At 37.5% G+C, this 18,404-nt stretch overlaps 2 non-coding genes and 1 pseudogene across 2 annotated transcripts; 2 read left to right on the top strand and 1 right to left on the bottom strand.

Annotated features, from left to right (window-relative positions):
* LOC102472379 (phosphoglycerate mutase 1-like) overlaps nucleotides 1-18,404 on the bottom strand; it is a 35,966-nt pseudogene that overhangs the window by 2,080 nt on the left and 15,482 nt on the right.
* Nucleotides 13,318-13,376, top strand: MIR222 (microRNA mir-222). The gene has a single exon (NR_129486.1). It is a non-coding gene; the product is annotated as a microRNA mir-222 (primary transcript).
* On the top strand, nucleotides 13,959-14,019 carry MIR221 (microRNA mir-221). Its single transcript, NR_129411.1, has one exon. It is a non-coding gene; the product is annotated as a microRNA mir-221 (primary transcript).

The raw sequence follows: 18,404 nt of genomic DNA, 5'->3' as shown, positions 1-18,404 counted from the left end.
TATATATATTTTTTTTTTTTAACCCTCTTGGGTACTGTGAATTATGTAAAATTTTTATTGAGTTAGTAGTTACTAGCTTTGCACAACTCATTAAAACTAATGGCATCTTCAGTAAAGAGAAAACAGCAAAATTTTAAAATTGGGCTTCATCAAAAAAGATACATAAATGACAGATAAGCATATAATAGATAATTAGTCATTAGTGAAATACAAATTAAAACACAGCGAGATAGCACTCTAAACACTTACGCCCATGCCTGAAATTAAAAGACTGATCACACCAAGTGTTGGTGAAGATATGGAGGATCTAAAACTCTCATACATTTAGGTGGAAACGTAAAATAGTATAAACATTTTAGGAGATAGCTTGGCAGTTTCCTGGAACATTAAAACACACACCTAATATGTGATTTGGTCATTCTGTTCCTAGAGAAAAGAAAGCATACGTTCATATGAAGACTGATATATGAATGCCCATAGCAATTTGTTAGCAATAACTAAAATCTGGAAAAAACCCTAGTGTGTCCATCAACAAGTAAATGGATAAGGAAATTATGCTGTAGCTATACAATGGATTCTACTTAATAATGGAAAGGAGTGAACTATTGATACCTTCAGTAGCATGGATGACCCTCACCTATGAGTACACATTATATGATTCAATTTATATAGAATTCTAGAAAATGCTTATATCCATAATGTAGATCAGTGGTTGCCTGGGTTGGGTGAGGTGTGGCTATGGCAGGAGAGAGATTATAAAAGGTCAGGAGGAAATGTTGAGGCTGCTGGATAATTTCACTGTCCTAATTGTTCTGATAGTTTTATGGGTATATACATGTGTAAAAAAAACAAATTGTGTTGTTATAGTAGATGGAGGGTTTATTTATTTGTTTGTTTTTTTTTTTATTTTTTAGAGAAAGTTTTGCTACAGGGAGTGTGTGCTCACTGGAGACAGAGAGATACAAAGATCCAGAAAGTGAGAAATCACCCCTCAATGGGGATGGTCACACCACAGTCCCTTATCCTCCATTCTGCTCTTGGGATTTTGGATACGTGCGCATACGCACACCCGGCGTGAGTTTTAACCCACTGGGTCAGAACTCAAACCATGGTCGACTACATCAGAGTCCAGCAACATAACCATTATGCCATCTGCTGGTCCCTACATGCAAAGTTTTTAAATGCCCTTGTTGGGGGGGGGGGGTAAAAAAGCATCTCTTATGGGAAAAAAATTGTTGTTGTTGTTTTTTTAATGGTTTGGAATAGTATTTTAGCTTCCTAATTAGAGATGATTAATTAAAGTTAAATGGTGAACATAATAAATATGATAGCTTTAGTTCTTCCTGCTTACCAGACATTTAAACAAGTGGTTCAGGAAGTATTTTTTCCAGCACAGTGGGGCCAGCTGCCTGCCCCGGCCTTAGGAACATTTGCACTTACTCATAACTACTGTACTACTCCCCGAACGATGAGGCTAAGGTAAGATGTGAAAATGAACACCTTCAGATTCTATCATTGTTAGAGAAATATATTTCTGGTATTTTCAGAGCACATAAAAATTTATTTATTAGTTTTACTGAGGGATAAGGACAAGAGCTTTATATGTTTATAGTGTACGTGACAGTTTGGTATATCATTGTGAAATGATGATCATAGTCAAGCTAATTAACCTATTGATTACTGCATATAGTTACCTTTTTTCTTTTTTCCCAAATGTGGCGAGAACATTTAAAATCTACACTCTAATCATTCTTTAAACCTTGTTGTATGTTATTCTCTCAATGGTCCTGCCGTACGTAGGGCCAGGGGACAAACTAAGACCCAGAGAAGCCAAGCTACTTCTCTGGATCATAAAACCCCCATCTGCTTGCTCAGAAGTCACCATTGCCCCTACTACACCTTGCAGCTTCCCAAGATTCTTCTCATCAATTTGTCAGGCACTTAGAAGAGTCCCTCCTACTTGTATATGAGGTGTTTAAGGCAATCTTCCCCTGTGGTTCTCAGTTTCTTCCCCATCTGAAAATGGACGGTAATACAATCACTAGCTCCCCAAGATTATTGTAAGGAGTCAAAGAGTTGTGGAGACTGGACAACCTTGTATACTCATCAGGTGTTGTTGTTTAGTTATTACATGATCAGCCTCAATGTACCTTGGTTACTAATGATGCCATCCCAAGAAAGTCACTTTGTAAACCAAACAGGGAAACATGACAGTTTAATTTCGTTAGTTGTCTTATGACTTCTTTCAAAGTGGGAAAGTTGCACAATAAATTAAGGCCTGTGTACCAGATTATATCAAATTCTTCTTGAAAAGATACCGAACTATTATTTGGGTTTCAGGGACTCATACAACAGAACTAAAGGCAAAGGCAGCGAAAGGTCCCATTGGGATGTACGTAGCCTAGAAAGTTTGCCCATACCTGACATTCCCCTGTACCCAGTTGTGTTGACTACCCATTTCTCCTCACATATTGTCACTTTCAGTGACCTCTCTCTGCACTATCCCTCTTCCTTTTTACATTCCTGATTTGGGGACTGCAACCTCAGGAGAATTCCTGAAGGATCTGTCACCACTCACACATCTCCCCAGTATATGCAGTGTACTGCATGGGATCACATTTCACAAAACATGTTTTCAGGAGGCAGGAAAAGAGTTTTGTGATTGAGTAAGTTTAGGAAAAGCTGGTTTGAACATCAGATAGGTTTCTCTTCTGCAGACTTCTCAGAATCTTTTATGTTTATAGTGAAACTTTAAGAGGAGCATATGGTACATTGATATTTGTCATATTGAACAAGTTCAGACCTAGGTAAAGTAGGATGGTTCCTGGCGTGTTATATTTACATAGGACATTTAGACAAACCATAGGCTGAATATCCCACGACACCTCTGTCTGTCTTCCTGCTCCAAAGCTTACTGCTCTTCTAGCATTGTCAGCTTAGTCTTAGTGTGCTCTCATTACAAGTCAGAGTCCATCCTTTATTTTTAAGAGTTCCTTACACTCTGCCATTTTCTCTAAGAGTTTTGTTTTTCTGTTTGGATCAAAAATTATTCCTACAGCCCATTGTGATTTACACACACACACACACACACACACACACATACTGTCTTGTCCTTCAAGGTTATACTATCTTGTAGTGCCAAGTACCTCTCCTGACCTCAACTTATAGAAAGAGGAACCAGATTTCCCTTGTGTTACTTACCATTAATATAAACAGCAGTTTTGTTTCTGTTATTTCCCCTTTCAACCTAGTGATAAAGTTTGCCACTGCTGCTCCCTGCACCCCACACAGGAAGAAAGACTTCCTTCCTTCATCTCTTGACTTTGCCCAGATCTATGAATAATCTTCCCTTTCTCGTGATCTCCGGATGCTCACCTTTTCTAAGTTTTTTTTTTTAACTCCCAAGAATTACCCCTCTTGCATACTTCCCCTCCTGACTGTCTGGTTTTCTCCATCTGGTATCAGCTTCCTCTTCTACCTCTGTAACAGTGGGCACTCTTTATAAGAGTTATTTTATTTAACTTTATTTATCTATTTTAATTTGACCAGAAAGGGACAGAGTGAGAGAGAGAGAAAGGGAAAGTGAGAGAAAGCAAACCTTCAGGTTGGGGACTCAAACTGTGGTCAGCCATGTGGGAGTCCAGTGCCCCTAATCACCACGCCACCTGCTGGCCCCAACAGTGGGCACTCTTTAAGTGGTTGCCTTGTTTTTGAATATCTGTGTGTTATACCTGAATGTTGGACTTCTTTCTCTTTACATTCCTTTTCTTTTTGGCTACATCAGCTGACATCTCTCTCGTTCTTTGTCATTTGTACAAACCCTTCTTCAGCATCCCTCCTACTTTTCATATTCTAGGTTATACTTTTGTAGACCATCACAAAAATCCATCTTCATTTGCAAGTTTCAAGCTGAACACATGACCTTCTGATGTTTTGCTCTTTTTTTTTTTTTTTTTAGTCTTTTTTCCCCTCTTTTTTATTTATTTAAATTTACTACAAGGCATATGTGCTTGAAAGAGAGAGAGAGACAGAATGCAAGATGTCACTTCCCACAGGGAATAGTCACACCACGATATCCCTTGTACTCCATTCTCCTGGGATTTTGAGCACATGTGTTGAAATTGTTTTTCCCTTAACATTTTGAATATATTTTCCCATTTTTTCCTTGCCTGCATTGTTTCTGATGAGAGGTCTGCTGTTAGCCTAATGGGATATCCTTTGTAGATAACTTGACGTTTCTCTCTTGTCAATTTTATATCTTGTCTTTGTCTGTGGTTTTGGTCAGTTTGGCTATGATGTGCCTTGGAGAAGATCTTCTTGGATTGATTCTCTTTGGGGTCCTTTGTATTTCTTGGGTCTGGATCTTTGAATGCCTCTCTAGGTTTGGAAATTTTTCTTGTAGGATTTCATGGAATAGATTATCAATGCCCTTATTAATCTCTTCACCTCCTGAGGTACCAATTATCTGGATGTTTGGATATTCAATGGTATCTAGTAGTTCTCATATATTATTCTCATTTGGGGGCTATTTTCTCTGTCTTTGTGGTAGATTTTTTTTTTCTAGGCTAGTGATTCTGTCTTTTAAATATGAGATTCGATCCGCTGTATAATCTAGTCTACTTTTAATATTTTTCAAAGGACGTTTTGATTTCCTGTATTATAGCCTCCATCTCTAACAGCTCCATTTGATTCTTCCTTATGGTCTGTATTTCCTCTTTCAGAAAGTGCAAGAACTTCCTCACCTCCTGGAAATTGTTGGCTCTTTTCTCCTGTGTTTTCTGGAATTTATTGTCTCTCTTCTCTTGCATCTCTGTTAGCTTTGTCACTATGAATATTCTAAATTCTTTATCTGACATTTCCATGAATTCCATTGTACTGTCTGTGAATGAAGAGGAGTTATTCTTTTCCTTTGGAGGAGATGTATTTTCTTGTTTTCTCATATTCCTTGTGCCCCTGCGATGATTTCTGGTCATCTCAATGGATTGTCCATTTTCTTCCTAATTCTTTTACCTTTTTTTTTTTGAGAGAGGTTTTTTGCTATAGGGCATGTGCGCTCACCAGACAGACAGAGACAGAGAGATAGAAAGTGAGAAATCACCCCCCAGGAGAGATGGCCACGCCACAATTCCTTCTCCTCCATTCTCCTCTTGGAATCTTGGGCATGCACACACATGCACCTGGCGTGAGTTTAAGTCACCGGGTCCAGGACTCGAACCATGGTCGACTACATGGGAGTCCAGCGACATAGTCATTATGCTAACTGCTGGTCCCCCTTCCTAATTCTTGAAGTTCAATCTGAGTGTTTAGAGGTGTACTGGAGGAGGTGATCTGCAGCAGTCTCTCATTTTTCACTCTTTGTGTGTCAGAGTCAGTGAGAACTGAGGAATATTCTGTCCCTAATAGTAATCAGATGTTTGGATACTGTTCACTTAGACCTGTCTAGACACTCAGTGTGTGGAGGCTGAGCACTCAAGGATAAAGCTAAAAGAAAAAAGAAAAGAGAAGAAGAGGAAAGAAAAAAAGAAAAAATAATAAAAATAAAGGAAGAAAAAAGATAATAAAAAAATGTATATTTTAATTTTAAAAGGCAGAAAATGAAAACCACCTGGTGCATGTGAAATATTGCAATATTTTACTGCTGGAGTTCAGTAGCCATCTCAAAATGGGCCTGGATTTGTGCCTCTCCTAAATGGACGACGATGGGGGAGGCATGAATTAGCAAGTTAAAGCAGGGGCTTGAGAGCCCAGAGAATACTTTACCTTAAAAATAAATAAATAAAAATTAAGAGACACAAAAACAGAGAGATGGACAGAAGGATACAGAGGTTTCCCTACCAATCTAGAAATTAATCTGGAGGGAGAAATCTCAACAGAAAATCTTCATTTTGAGTTCCTGAAGGCAATATTTCACAGCTGAAGTTCAGTAGCCATTTCAATGAAGGTTAGGTCTGTGTACTGCTGTTTTCCTTCCATTCTTGAAAAGTTTTTAAATATTCAATTCTTCCTTTCCCCTTCATTTAACACATTTAAGAACAGTCTTTAAACAAAAAAAAAAAAGCCTCTCAATTAACTTTCCCATTTTCTCTGTTACACAAGTAGAACCCATGTCTTCAAGCTGCCCCTCTTTGCTGAATGCTGTGTGTGTGTTTTAACTGGTAGATCAGCAGATTAATATCTGTAGGCATGATACATATATGATAAGGGTTAAATGAATGATATGTAGTATATATATATATATATATATATAATATATATATCAATATGTCAATTTCAAATCATTTTTATTAGTCCTTCTTATTTATCACACTTTTGTTAAATGTTGTCCTGTCTTTTCTTTCATAGTGTGACCCATTTATATAAGTCACCTAATTTTAAAAATTAACATAACTCTCATAGAACTCATAATCTTGATACCCAGTGTAGTTCCATTTCTGGTAGACCCCTTTGGTTGCTAGAAAAGGCCTTGTTTTGATTACAATATAATTTACATTTGTAAACCATCAGTAGCAAAATAAATTGCACATATGAAAATAAATTGCACATATGAATGTTTTCCTTTTTTCCCCCTCTCCACTCATTATCTTACCTGTTCAGTTTTCTCAGTTTTTTAATTTCATCAGAGTAGATTTTGTTTCCTTATTATATGAAATGAAGGTTATGATAGCTTCCCTCAGCACCAAGGACTTTTCTGTGTCACAAGCCTGTGTTTGTATGAAAACATTCACATTAAGACAATGCTTTCACTAGCTTACACATCAATTAAAAGGGACATAGGCTTCTTTAGAAATAGAGTGATCCTATAAGCACTGACAAATTTTATAAAAAAGTTGCATAAAACTAAGATGGAAGGCAAGAAATACTTAAAAGAGAAAGAAACCCAGGATTTCTTGAAATAGAGATATTTTCCCATTGATTTTTGGTGTTTGTTTGCTTGTATTTTTAAATCTGTCTTCTTTGGTGTCAGGCATTTTGTTGTCTACTTAACTCAGGTTTATTTATTTTACAAATATTTCCTAAAAGTTTACTGTGATACAGTGTATTGTGCTGGTACCCAGGGGATCTCAAAAGAAGAGCATCGAATTCATACCCCCAAAGAACTCACATTCTTATGAAGAAAATATATTTCTAAACAAATAATTGAAAAGCAATGTGGCTTATGTTCCTTTCTGAGGTACAGAATGGGCAATCTGGGAGCCAGTCCTGAGTAGCAGGCACCTAACTTCTGGAGTAATCCAGGGGTACTCCTTAGCACCGTACAGGGGACTCTTTGACCTGGGCCCAGCAGGAAAAATAAGGAGCTGGACAGGCAGTGTAAAGAAACATTTGCTCCTCCTTCAGTCCATCTAAACTAGGTTAAACTTGATGGGAAGAGTCAAGGAAGACCAAACAAAGAATTTTGTACCATAAGAACATTAAATGACAAAGGGAGTTCTGTATGGTGGCAAAAACAGAGGCTTGGTGGGGATTCAGTTAGAACATGAGACTACAATTGAGCTCCCTTATTTTGATATCTTTATTTCTTATCATTGATGGAATGTTAATTATTTCACTTTTTTAAAAAATAAAAATGACAAAAATTCCTCATCATCTCACACTGCCAACATTGTGTGAAGAGAATGCCTTAGGGATTTCTTTCAGAGAAGTGGGTGAGGGACAGAGATAAATATGCACATAGATTTAGGGCACTTAATTGTTGGAACTTGTCCACAGAAAGGCTATTGGTTGCTTGTCCTTTTTCTTTAAGTGATTTCAATGAGTAAAATGATTTATGTTTTCATCCAATAATTGTTTAAATTTTTTTTTATTTTCCTTGAGGAGGATTAAAGGTATGTTCCTAATTGCTAGATAATATATTTTAAAAACTAGTCTAAATCTGTCTCTATGAGCTGAGTAGTTTCACCTTTAGAAGCTTGTTTTAGGATCTTGTGCCAGTCTGGTCCCTTCCAGGCCTGTTCAGACTAGAAATAACTGGCAAGGAATGTCTTTTTAAAAAACGTCTTGAGCAGGAACATCCCAGAAAATGTTCACCTCAATCTGCAAGTTGACTTACAGAGCAATTTACTAAATAGAGAAATGTGAGAATCAACTGACCATCAGCTGGTATGAATGTTTTTGGTCAATGTAGTCACAGGATCTCAGGTATGCAAGAGCTGGACTGGCTGCAACCACGTGCCTGGTTATGGAGATACCCTGGCTCAAGTGCTTTAACAACATAACAGAGAAGGAATCCAAGTTCAAAAGAATGTACTTTAATTAAACACCTGTATTTAGAGGGTTGGTTTTTCCTCCAGCATAATTTTATCCTGTGGGCTCAGTGGGTATACACTCGTGCATTTCTTTCCTTGTCTATAGTTAGAATTAATTAGACTTTTTGTTCTTAGCCATATGGGGAAAAGTTTTTTTAATTTTACAGCATTGAGTTATAATTGATAAACAAAGAACTGTATATATTTAATGTGGGCAGTTTGAGTTTGGGTATAAGCAAACACATGATACCATCACCATAATCAAGGTAATAGACATATCTAACACCTTCTGAAAGTTTCTTTGTGCCCCTTTGTTGTTGTTTTTGTTTTTTGTTTTGTTTTGTTTTGTTTTGTCTTGTGTGTGTGTGTGTGTGTGTGTGTGTGTGTGTGTGTGTGTGGTAAGAACACTTAACATGAGATCTACTGAATGGGAAGCAATTTTTGTTTACTTCTAAGACAAATTCTGATTTTTAGAATAGTGGGCTGGCTTGTATTTTGTCAAATCCATAAATATGTTTATGATGGAAGTTGGCTATATTCCTATTCAGTTATAGAAGGCTACTGCACATGCATTAGAATATGTGAAATGCCATGAGTGCAGATTGGGACACGTGGGCCAAACTTTGTGGGACTATAAAAAAAAAATCATGAAACTACATTTGAAAGTCCTTATTTAAACATGCATACATTCTTTCACTTGAGTTAAAAAAAAAAAAAAGACATTTGGACAACTTTGACCTAGTAAAGTTAGCATTCTGGCTATGTTGTAATATTATTTGGCCCTCTTCATTTACTTCCCCATATAGTCTTTGGGGTCAAAATTTCTTTCCCCAAACTCCAATTTCTAAAGTTAGAGATGCTTTTCAGAGGCAAAATAGAATTGCCCAGATAACCCTTTAAAGAAATAAGGTAATTATACCCTTCCATTAGTTGAATTGCCCACAAAACAGCATTTCTTTCATTTCTGGTGAAACTTTGATGTAATGCTATTTTATATCTCTCAACTTTAAACATCAGTGTGTGTTTTCTTCTTGGTTTAGTGGATAGTTCTCCCCTGTTCTTTCTCAGAAGTGAGAGCTCTTCAAATTCTAGGTTAAAATTTCAAGACATGGTCTTTACCCCAGTTCAGAATAGGCTTTCCAACAAGCAGGTGGCAAGCTTAACTTTTAATCAGTCTTATCTTTCCTTTTAAACTTTAAATCATACTTCAAATAAGTGGTCTTTAGCCAGAATGGATGAGATAATTTTGTTCATTGTTTTGTTTGTTTGTTTGTTTGCTTGCACTGTGAATGAGACTCCAGCAGTGAGTACCTTTATTACACTTCTATCACCTACTGCTAGGGTTTAGTTGTCTTCATTGTTAGAAAATAGAATCATGTTAATTCAACATTTCTAGTTTAATCCCATTTCTTTTCCTTGACTGTTATCTATACATTTAGAAAATGTTGTCATGATTAATATTTTATGCTGTAGTATACTCTCTATATTCTATTGTCTATGTGTTTAATAAAGTTTAAAAATGTATATTATTGGTTAGTGTTCAGCACTAATCTAATAATGATCTTTAATAAAATTTTATTTATAAACATTCCTATTTGTATTATCTAGGTAAATTTAAAAGAATGGGGGAGGGAGAGGAAGGCCACTTTAAATTTAGTAAGATTTGGAGGATAGATGGTAAGCTTTAAGAATTTTTCTAATCTAGGGGCCAGCAGGTGGCGTGGTGGCTAAAGGCACTGGACTCCCACATGGCCAACTACAGTTGAAGTACCAGACCTGGTGGCTTGCTTTCTTTTCTCACTTTGCCTCTCTCTCTCTGTCTCTCTTTCAACAAATTAGTACATAATAATAATAAATGAAATAATATTTTTAAAAAGCATTTTTCTAATCTAATTATGAATCTAGATTTATGAAAAATAATCCTTTGGGCTTTGGCACTGAAACTAACCAAACCAAATTTTTCTCTCACTTTATTAGTCTTATTAATAAAAGTAGAGTTACGAACAGTTAGTTTTAGTGGTTTCTGAAATGTAAGTTTGTGTGTTCTGTAAGTGCTTTATATTCCATTAGTGTAAGTTTCAACTAAACCTGTATAAATGGTTTTTTGTCCCCACCAGTATATATGCTCTGGTTTGTAGGCAGTGCCAAAAAAAAAATACTTCATAGATTGATTTGGTTTTAATTTACTTAATAAGAAAAAACTAGCAATCAAACAAAAACCTATTTCACCTTGTAAATTCCACTTTGATCTGCCCCCCCCCACACGAGTTAATAATACTAGTAATGCACTATCATTATAATTTGGCAAGTGGGTTGGCTCTTAAAATTAGGCATCTGTGATTAAATAATTAAATCATTCTCTACATATGTATATACTTAAAGCTTCATCAAAGCTGGTTATCTTTCTTATAACAAACACATTTCTTAAAATGCTAGTTTTCTTGTGAATAAATATTTGAATGTTATTCTGTGATCCAGCTGCTTGTCCAGTCAGATTATGATAATTTAAAGTTCTGAGTGTATGGACCAGTTGGTGGTGCATTGATAATACAACTAGTGTCACATGGGGAAGGTCCTATTTTCACATCCTGGGACCTCTTTGAGCATGCTGGTATGTGTGTGTGATCTGGGCTGGCTGAGACTGGGGATGGATGGTAGCATGAGGATCCTATTGGGGGTCTGACTCTTTGTCTCTCTCTCTGTGAAGAATTTAGTGGACTTTAAAAAAAAGTGTTCTAATATAGCCCTTATTCCAATTGATGGTAACTTTCCTAAATATTTTCTAAGTGATAGCCAAAGCATTTTAAGTTTAAGAAGGTACACTTGTAAAATGTATGTACGTAGAGCAAAGTAGCATAATCATTTATATTCTAGAATAATCCTAAAAATATAAAGCAATAATTACCCATGGCATTCATGTGCTAATATAAGAATGCCTTGTCCAAGAGTTCAGGCTTTTTCCTGCTTTGGTTCTTTTGTTCTGACTCTTGCCTCTCCCTCTGGTGTCCTTTCCCACCCTAGTTATGTGCATGATTCTTCTCCCTCAGAAATCTGTTCAGATGTTAGGTCCTCAGTGAGGCTTTCCCTAGCAACCTTATTGAAAATAGCATTCCTCTTAAATATTTTACTTGTCTGTAAAATGACTGTGTATATACATATTGGTTCTTTTTTTTTCTTTTCTCTTTATTTATTTTTTTCATTTCATTTACTTCCATACATTCAATCACATTATTATTTGTCTTACAAAATGGATATTTCAACAGGTGAACATTTCTCCCTAGTACTATTGATAAAACTGTGAAATATCTTCAACAGATAATACCACATCTCTTTGTGCCATTAATGCTTTGTCTCCCTGTCCCTCCCCCAAATGTCCTTCCTCAGACCCTCCTCTTTCACACACACTATATCTGGTATTTACATCTATATACTGCGTTTCTATATCCTTTAGGCAATTAGTTTCAGTCATAGAGTGCAGACACTCGGTATATATGAAGTGGGGACATACAATACCTCTCTTTCATAGCCTGGCTTGCTTCACTCAGCAGTAAGTCTTCCATATTAATTCACTTCCTGTCAAAAGCCAGGGTTTTGTTGTTTTTTATGGATGAATAGTATTCCATTGAGTATATGTGCCACAGTTTTTCTAACCATTCATCAGTTCGTGGGCATTTGGGTTGTTTCTATGACTTAACCTGTCTTTCCTTACTAACCTCACTATAAATTTTTTCAGAGAGAGATTTTTTTTTTTTTTTTTTGCTATAGGGTCCATGTGTTTGTGGGAGAAACAGAGAGAGTGAGAGAGACAGAAAGCGAGAAGTCACCCCCCAGGGGAGATGGCCATGCTGCAATCCCTTCTCCTCCACTCTTCCTCTCCGGATCTTGGGCATGCATGCATAAGTACCCAGCTTGAGTTTTTGTTTTTGTTTTTTGGGTTTTTTTTGGGAGAGATTTTCACTGTAGGGCGCATGCGCTCGCCAGACAGATAGAGAGAGACATAGAGACAGAAAGCGAGAAATCACCCCCCAGGGGGGATGGTCACACCGCAATCCCTTCTCCTCCATTCTCCTCTCGGGATCTTGGGCACGCACGCACACGCGCCTGGCGTGAGTTTTAAGCCACCGGGTCCGGGACACGAACCGCGGTTGACTACGTGGGAGTCCAGCGACATAGCCATTACGCTAACTGCTGGTTCCCTACCCAGCTTGAGTTTTAAGCTGCCGGGTCCAGGACTAGAATCACAGTCGACTACATAGGAGTCCAGCAACATAATCATTACACCATCTGCAGGTCCTGAAATCTTAGACTCTTAAGTTCCATGAGTTTAGTGACTTTGTTTAGTGTTGTATCCCCATTGCTTGGAATAAAGTACGGAGAAAGCAGTCAGTAAACATTTCTGGGATGGATAAATAATCAAATGCATCAATAAGGGAGGACATCTGTCTTGTAACTTATATGGGAAGAAAGCTTGGAACTGAGACACTGAGCTGCTGCTTGGGATACTTTGTAACATACATTTTCTGCAGTTTTCTTTGGTCTTTTAGGCATTTGGTAGAAATAACTGTATCACCCTTAATTTATAGAAGGAAGCAGTTGTTTTTAACTGCAGTTTATTTTATATATGCACATCATTGCTGGATGATCCAAGTAAAAGTGGCACAAATCAACAAAGGTGTTCTAAGGCCACAGTGAAATGGTCAATTGTTCTTTTCTTTTGGTTTGTTTGATTTTCTTTTATATATGTTTATATTTTACTGGAAAACATAAAATAATCAGTTGGGTTTTTCTGTTTTTTGTTTGTTCGTTTGTTTGCTGATGGATATCTGCCATTTTAGTCAATCAGTATTTGTTGAGTAAGTAAATAAATATAGAAGCTGTTTGAAAGTACATACATGTGATTATTATCAAAATATCAATTCATGACCCAACGAAAATAAGCAATTAAAATCTTTTGAGATTGATTCCACCTTAGTTCCCAGAATTGACATCTTTTCTTTCCTTCCACAGACCTCCTCTCCAGAAAGCTACAGATCATTGTCCAGCTGCCGGAAGGTATAGGTACCCTCAATGGCTCAGTAGCCAGTGTAGATCCTGTCTTTTGTAATCAGCAGCTACATCTGGCTACTGGGTCTCTGATGGTATCTTCTAACTTCTATTATAGTGTTCCGAGCAAAGTTATTGGCATTTCTTAATAATAAAGCTTTACCTTGAATTTCTCACACACAGACACATACACAGTCAAGTTTTAAGATGTTAAGTCCTCCATTATTAGCTCAGGTATGGGAACCCTGAAAGTTTTATGAATGATAAGATTCAGTACCATAAAAGGGAGGATTCTAGATGTTTTATTCATGTATCATTTTTGTTTTTCCATCTCTTCTATGGAAGATAGCATTTGGTACCTATCTATGTACTTGTATAACTATTCATACATCCATTAATTTATCCATCTACCTATCTTTTTCATCTTTTTGACTTTTAGATGGCATTTTCAAAATAACATGGTGATGAAATAGTGACAACCTGATGAGACAGTAGTTACAGAAATTTTATTTTCAATAGATAAGTCCTAGTAATTCTGACCTGCAGTTTTCTTTTCCCTGTGATAGAAAAGACAAATATCAATTTTGAAATCTTGAATGCAGCAGGCAGTTGTGTTGAAATAGTATTTGGGGATGACTTACAGCCTGAATATCCAGGTCTAGGGCATGAACCTGGCATACAATGTAGATTTCTGTGTTTGTTGGGCAACAGCTACATTGTCTGCTGGGTTTCAGGCTACCTGGAAACACATTCTCAGTTGGCCTTCTCATCAATACTTCACCTATAATGTTTCTGAATAACTGTTTGCCACAATGCATAAACCTGTGGAGTTTATCATTGGACAGAGTGCAGAGAAAAGGACTCCATGAAAGCTGATCATCTTAGCAAAGAGTGGTTTCATTATTTCACCCAAATGATCTTAGACAACAGCCGAGTAAACCAAGTGAACCGGAGACAAGATGCAGTGCCATCCTTCCTTCTCCTTGCCTCAACACTCAAAAGATTGATCACTTACATATCATTGTTATTTTGTTTATATTTGTAGTTATCAAAAGGTATACCCTCCATAGGCCTAATCATACTCCCCTGCTACTTACCATTCCTCCTCATTTTGGCTTCTCATTGGCCTGCAGGAACATGGTTTTATTTTATTTTATTTTATTTGCTTCCTTTATCACAGCTCCAGAACTTTTTTTCTTTTTTTACATTTTGGCTATAGAGCATGTATACTTGCCAGAGAAAGACAGAGACAGCGAGAGAGAAGTGAGAAATCACCCTCCCAAAGAGGATGGTCACACCACAATCCCTTCTTCGTTCTCCTCTCAAGATTCTAGGCACAGGTGCCCAGCATGATTTTCAGGCTGCCAGGTCCAGGACTCAAATCACTGTCAGCCATGTGGGAGTCCGGCCTCTTTACCACCATGCTGCCTGCTGTCCCCATCCCATAACTTTTAAGAAAGTTTATTTACTTATTCTGTGAATCAGAGAGCATCCCTGACAGAGTTGACATTGTGGTCCACTTCTAGCTTCAGCCTGCCCATATCATAGGCACAGACATGCTTGGATGATATATTGTGGGAGGTCTTCAGATTCCAACTGTTAATCCTCCCATATTGTTTAGCCTTCCAGAGCATCATGTTTAACCACATCACCATTATTTGGTCTAGATCCCCATAACTTTTATCAATGATTTTTAGTTTCACCAGAATTTCTCACTTGCCCTCAAATCCATCGTTTATTCTTTGAAAGTAAACCCTAGAATATATGAAACCAGGAGAAGCAGTTTTCTTTTAGAATAACAGAAATTGTAAGATAAAACACTAATGCAGGAGAAAAGGACGAAAGGATGGAAGTCATTTCTGTTAAAGATAAGTTGCACAGTATGTTTTGTTTGCCTGCTTTTGGTAAATTACTGATCTAAGCACTTTTTCAAAAGCTATCAATTTAGATTTAAATTCTCAATAATAAAGGAATAAAACATTTAAGGGAGGATTTATTAACTCTTTGTTATAGTTACTCGAGATTTTTAGTAAGAAATAATGTATTTTAAATTAATATGGATTAATATTTAAAGTAGAAAATGAACATAAGGAATGCAAGTATGAATGTCTGCATGTAATAATTGATTATAGTGACATAATATGTTTTTGTCATCCCATATTGAATTCAGTAAAAATAAAGCTAATGACTTTATGCTTGTAAAATGTTGCACTGTTCTGTGTGTGTGAATCTTTTGCCTTCCTATCCACAAATTAGTTTCATCATCTATTCTGAGCCACTGATCTTTGTGCAGTGGGAAGAATAAGTCACTGCACTTGAGGTGTTTGACAGCCTTGGAAGAGTGATAAATAGCTCTGTGCAACATGGCTATATTTAATAAATCATAATTATTTAAGGGACAGTTTCCCTTCTCTCACATCTGTTCTCTCATACTACTGATGTTTTTAAAACCCTTTGCCTATCATTAAGTGGGAAATATTGACAGTGATGCCAAGTGAGAAGTATTCCTTAGATCCATCATCGTGTTTTCCTTTCTCAAGTCTGATGTGCCAATATTGGATTGATCCCTGAGGCAAGGTTGAAGGCTGTGAGATTATAAGAAATAAATATTTGGTCTTCTTCCCTAGGTTCTGGCATAGAGCTCCTAAACCCCCTGTAATTTCTTGAATGATGGAGTGATGAGAGAATCTGTTGTTGTCCTATTTGGTTTTAGTCTCCAGTTCCTGGCATGAGAGCTTCTGAGGCCCTTAGATTCTCCATGGTGATTGAGTGTTGATAAACTCATGAGATGACAGGTGCCTGCCTGGTAGCCCATAACTCGAGGATCAGGGCTGATCACCAGAAATACCAAGCCATGAATAGAGGATGGGAACTTTAAACCACATCCCCTGACTTCTGAAAGCTGAGAAGACTAATCATCATGTGAATCTATTTGTACTGCTATAACAGAACACCTGGGACTGGATAATTAATAAAGAACAATAGTTTATTCTCTGGCAACTAGGAAGTCCAAGATCAATGTGCCAGCATTTGGTCTCTGGTAAAGGGCTTCTTGCCGCATCCTCGCATGGTGAAATGCAAATAGAGACAAACTATGTTCTCACATAGAAGAACAAAAGGGAGAGAACCCACTCTTTTAAAAGTTTTTATAAGGGCTCTAATTTCTTAAGCGTGGATTCCTCATGACTTAATCACATCCTAAAGGCCCAACTTAATACTGTTACACTGGCAATTAAGTTTCAACATACGAATTTTGGGATACACAGTCAAACCATAACATTTTGCTCCTTTCACCAAAATTCATGTCCTCACATGTGAAAATAGATTCCTTCTATCCTAAGAGCCTCCCAAGTATAGCATATTTCAGCATCAGTTTAAAAATTAAATCCAGAGTCAGTCAGATGTAGGTGAGACTCAAGGTAAGATTCATTCAGAGGCAAATTGCTTTCCATCTATGAGCTTGTAAGATGAAACAAATTATAATTTACGTTATACTTCCAAAATGCAATGGTGGGATGGTCTTTCCCATTCTAAAAGGGAAAATAAACAAGTCTTAAGTCCAGAACCCAAGGCTACAGCATTAATTTTTAAGGCTCAAGAGTAATTTTGCAACTATGTCCCACCTTCCAGGACTAGTTGGGTGCCAGCTGGGCCCCAAAGGCTTCAGGCAGCCACACACCCATGGCTTTGCTGGGGCCAGCCAACAGTAGCTATTATGAGTTGAGATACGGTTCCTGTACCTCTCCCAGTCTGGGATTGTAGTCCAGTGGCTCTATAGTTCTGGGGTCTCAGGAGCAGGCCTTGTCACCATGGCTCCACTAGGTAGTACCCTAATGAACATTGGCCTGGAGACCCTAAGACACTCTTGGAAATCTAGATGGAGTTAACTATACCTTCATAGATTGTGTACCGTGCCTGACTGCAGTTTCTATCAAGTGGACACCTCTGAGGTTTAGGTCCTGTACCTACTGGAGCAGTGATGATAGCTGTACTTGAACCTGCTTGAGTCACACATGGGGTGGCTGAGGAAACATTGCACTAGAATGCATGGAGCAGAGACTTGAGGTGGCACTGGGCAATGAATGCTGAGATTCCAGAGGTACCCCAGGTCCCTTTTGACATACTTCTGTCCCCAAAGACTTGACACTCTGGGGCTATAATGAGAAGGGCAACACTGATAATTTCGGAAGTAAATTCCTTTGGAGTCTTCATGAATAGCATCTGGCTTCCTCCTATTCACGCTAACCTTACCAAGCAGTTGCTTGGCCACACCTTTGTTTTCTCCCAAACACTTTTTTTTAATGTTTTATTTATTTATTTATTTTACATTTTTTAATACATTCAATCACATTATTTAGCTTTTACAACCAGGCAAGGCCGAGAATTTTCCAAATCCTTAAGTATAGGAGCCAGCAGATGGCATAGTGGTTAAGGTGCTGGACCATAGTTCAACTCCAGGACCTGACATCCTGAAACTCATGCCAGGTGCATGTGTGCATGTGCCCAAAATCCCAGGAGGAGAGTAGAGAAGGGATTGCAGCAAGGCCATCTCTTTGAGGGGTGATTTCTTGCTTTCTGTCTGTCTCTGGTGAGCATACATGCCCTATAGCAAAAATCTCTCAAAAAAATTCAGTATAAATATTATTTTTAATTTGTCTCTTCTCACCTTTTTTTATTAACAGTGAAGAGAAGCCATGCAGAACCCTAAACACTGCTTAGAGATTCTTCCCACTAAATATCCTAATCACTCTTAAATTATGTCTTCTAGAAAATACTAGGACATGGATGCAATTCAGCCAAGCTTTTGCCACTTTGTAATATGGCCTTTTCTCCAGTTTCCAATAGAGTATTCGTCACTATATATGACCTTATCTAAATGGCCTTTATGGTCCTTATTTCTACCAGCATTCTGATCACAACCACTTAGATAATCTCTAAGACAGGCTCTCTAAGCTCTCCCCTTCCGTGTCCTTGCCAGAAACGCCTTTAATGCTCCATTCTCGGCAATGTAGGCATTTTATAGCTTGCTCCTCCAAAACTGTCCCAGTTTCTACCTATTACCCAATTCCAAAGCCAATTCTACATTGTTAGGTATTTGTTATAACACCGCCCCAC

The sequence above is a fragment of the Tupaia chinensis genome, unplaced genomic scaffold, assembly GCF_000334495.1.
Source record: "Tupaia chinensis unplaced genomic scaffold, TupChi_1.0 Scaffold141861_1, whole genome shotgun sequence".
Lineage (NCBI taxonomy): Eukaryota > Metazoa > Chordata > Mammalia > Scandentia > Tupaiidae > Tupaia > Tupaia belangeri.
Note: the sequence above shows the minus strand (reverse complement) of the source record. Positions and strands in the feature narration are given on the sequence as shown.